Source organism: Neophocaena asiaeorientalis, unplaced genomic scaffold (assembly GCF_003031525.2).
Source record: "Neophocaena asiaeorientalis asiaeorientalis breed wild unplaced genomic scaffold, Neophocaena_asiaeorientalis_V1.1 scaffold377, whole genome shotgun sequence".
Lineage (NCBI taxonomy): Eukaryota > Metazoa > Chordata > Mammalia > Artiodactyla > Phocoenidae > Neophocaena > Neophocaena asiaeorientalis.
This window is the reverse complement of record NW_020174926.1, coordinates 97,718-101,444: the sequence shown is the minus strand read 5'-3', so window position 1 is coordinate 101,444 and position 3,727 is coordinate 97,718. Positions and strand designations below refer to the sequence as shown.

At 40.7% G+C, this 3,727-nt stretch overlaps 1 pseudogene; it reads left to right on the top strand.

Moving 5' to 3' along the window:
* The first annotated feature begins 233 nt into the window (after nucleotides 1–233).
* LOC112410667 (thymosin beta-4 pseudogene) lies at nucleotides 234–368 on the top strand (annotated as a pseudogene).
* The last annotated feature ends 3,359 nt before the right edge of the window (nucleotides 369–3,727 follow it).

Sequence of the window (3,727 nt, the reverse complement as noted above, 5' to 3'; positions counted from 1 at the left end):
AGTTCCTTTCAGTTCTGAGCTCCACTCTCTTTACATCAAACTCCTGATCTAACTGGATTGCCACAGTTCCACACTTGTTTGGAATCTCTCCCCAGACTGTCCCCAGATTCCACATTGGGAACCAGAGCCAGAGTTGGATTGGGTCCAACTGAACCAAACTAGGACTCCACAGAAGCCACTGCTCAGACCAGACTCCACGCACATGTACACCTTGCTCTGTTTCCTCTGAAACCATGTCTGACAGATTTGGTATGGCTGACCCTGAGAAATCCAATAAATCAAAATTGAAGAAGACAGAAACATAAGAGAAAAACCCACAGCCTTCAAAAGAAATGATTGAACAGGAAAAGCAAGCAGGTGAGTCATAATGAGGCAGGAGCCTCCAATATGCACTGCACGTTCCACAAGCTTTGCCTTCTTATTTGACTTCTTGTAGCTGTTTAACTTTGTAAGATGTAGAGAGGTTGGATCAAGTTCAAGTGACAGTGCTGTCCCTTTTCACACTAAAGAATGGTGAATTATTGGCAACAAAATCCACACCAGCTTCTCCCATCTGCCTGTCTGGTTGGCAGGGAAGGAAAGGAACTTGCATGTGGGTGAAAGAAAAAGCTGAGTGGGACAACAGTGAAACCTAGAGTAAAAAGCAAGCTGGTCCAAGGTGTCTTGTAGGCTATAAAATGCAGTTTAATCAGAATGCCATTGTTTTGTTCTAATGATTTTAATTCCTAGAGTGCATAATTTTTAATATGCAAATAAAAGTTTTAAAACCTGAAAAAAAACATGGACTTGGTCTGAGATCAGATTGGGCCTAACTTGAGCTGATCTGGGTCCAATAAGTGAAAGCTGTTGCTAATGGAATCTCAGAAGAAAAAAAAAAAAAAAGAAAAGAAAAGAAAGAAAAACAACAACAAAACCCCAAAGACCAAAAAACGAACAAACAAAAGACAAAACCAGCAAAACTAATGGGCATGAGACAAGCATTTAAGAAATGTTAGAGCACTTGCCACCTAAGTCAAAGTCTCTCATGTTGAGATAAGTTGGTCATGGAATGGGTTAGATTGATTCAAAGTCACCCACCAACCTCAAAAAATTTACGTGCATTGAGGTACACTATAAAACACTGTGCAACCCCCAACACATCAGCACATCCCTTTTAGGTACTAGTTTGTCTCTGAGGGACCCAAAGGCTCAGCTGGAAAGAAAGAGGCTCCCTAAAATGTATAGAATTAAGTTTGCTACATTTCAGCATACCTGCTTATTTTACATCTAAGAATTATAGTCCTGGAAGCTGTAGATATCTACAAAAATGTCAAAATCTTACTTAAAACCACCTAGAATTACAATGGCCATTATGGGAAATATTCCAATTAGATGAGATTATTTATTCAAGAAGTGTACTTGAAAATAGGTGTTTCCGAATCAAATAAACAGAATGGGATACCTAATTTAATTGGTATGCAGAAGCTACTAAAATGCTTCAAGAGTCCAAAATAGCCTCATTAAAACAAATTTGTTGTAGAAGGCTAATGAAAAATTTAAGACACAAGAGGTTCCTGCAACCGAAGACAGTAAGACTGATGTGACTTCTACTGCTCCCCCTATCCTCCTTTGTCTGAGTACTTACATTCTACTGATTCTCTATCTGAACTGCCTTTCCACTCTGAAGAGACCAATACAGTTACTTTTAAAAATAAAACCACCTCAAATTGCAGGTGATCCTCCTCAGATAACTTTCACTCCTTGGTCAAAGACTGAACTAAGGACCATAGGTAAAGACTTGCCTAAACCAAGGAGGATCCCCAAAAGCTTTCTAAAGAATTTAGCGTTATTGTCAGGGCCTATGACCCTGGGCTGCCAGATCTTTATCAGCTTGTGCACATGCTGGTAGCAGGTGGTAAAGCCCAAAAATGAATGCAGGAAGCAAAATGGCTTCTCAATCTTCAACATGTTCTCTAAATGGACCAAAAAAAGCTCACAAAATAGAGATTAATCTTTTAAAAGCCATTCCTAGAGTCTTCCTTGCCCACACTGATTGGTCTCTTATTCAGACTTGCAAACAAAAGAAAGATGTGGCAGACTTTAAGCCCATCTGAAAGTCCTCTTCCTGTGGCATTCTGAGTTCCATACAATAAATGAGGTCATTCAACCTGCTCTAGCTGCACTAACTGTAAATGGATTATGTCCTGAGATTTGTGTATTGATAAAAAGATAGAAAACAGGTTGGGAGGCCTTGAGTCTGACTGAACTTATGATCACAGCTGAGCACTCCGAAAGCACTTTAGAACAAGATCGTAAACAGAAAATCACCAAACTATTAGTCTTACAGCTACAACAGCTCCAAGGCCAGAGACCTATATAACATCTGGGTTCCTTGAATTGCACGCTTCTAGGGGTTCATCACCAAAACACTGGTCCAAGGATTGATGTCTCAATTGTCATCAACTGGGACACTGGAAAAGAGATTGTCCTCAGGACTTCCCTGGTGGTTCAGTGGGCAAGACTCCATGCTCCCAATGCAGGGGGCCCAGGTTTGATCCCTGGTCAGGGAACTAGATCCCTCATGCCTGCCACAGCTAAGAGTCCGCATGCTGCAACAAAGACCTGGCACAGCCTAAGCAAATAAATAAATAAATATTTTTTAAAAAGAAAGAAAAGAGATTGTCCTCAAAGGCCCTATGCAAATTCTACGGAATCAACTCAAATGCTCTCATATCTATCTCCAAAGGAGGATCCCTATATGGGCCCCTCCCAGAACTGACAGGGCTCTGAGAAGTTCTCCAGTAAACTGCCTCTAGTAATTCCCTTAAACAGCCAAGGGGAAGCTAAAACTAAAATTAATGGGAAATTTTGCCCAATTCTTGTAGATACCAGAGCCACACTTTCTACTTTAAACCCCACTCTCATAGGACAACAAACCCCTCATGAGTGAAAAAGAACTTTCCATATTGGGGGTGTCTAATAAAATTCAGAGTGGGTCTCTATCTCCACCAGTACAAATGGCTCTGGGACCTTTTACTGAAAAGCATTCCTTTTACTATGTGACACAGCCCAATCTATTATGCAGAGCTCTCCTTTCTAAACTAAAAGGGCTAATACATTTAGCAGCCAATGGAGACCTCATCTTAGAATTTCCTGACCAACCTGAATCTTATCTTTTATGTTCTTTACAATCTGTCTTTGACATAGAAGAGGAAGAACTCCAATAAAAGTCCCCTAATTTAATGGAGGTGCCTGAAAATCCCTGGGCTACTTCTAATATTGATTTTGGGAGAATAAAAAGTGCAGAGTATATAAAAATTCAAATAGATATGACTAAACCTCTTTCTAAATTGCCTCAACATCCATTAAAGCCTGAGGCCATGCAAGGCCACATACCATCAGTAGAAGGTCTAATTGCCCAGGAGCTAATCATTTCCTGTACATGTCCCCTTGTAACAGGCCAATTTGTCCTGTCTGGAAACCTAATGGGTGGGGATGGTGATTTGTCCAGGACTTGAGAGTTATTAAAAAGATAGCTCTCTCCCTGTTTCCTAGTTGTTCCAAACCCAAACACCTTTTTCTCACAGGTTCCACCAGACTCAAAATGGTTCACCGCTGTGGACCTTTGTTTGGCCTTTTTCAGCATCCCTGTAGATACCTATTTGCCTTTGCTTGGAACAAAAAGCAATATACCTGGACAGTCAAGCCTCAAGGGTTCACTGAGGCCCTTTCTAATTTTCCCAATTGC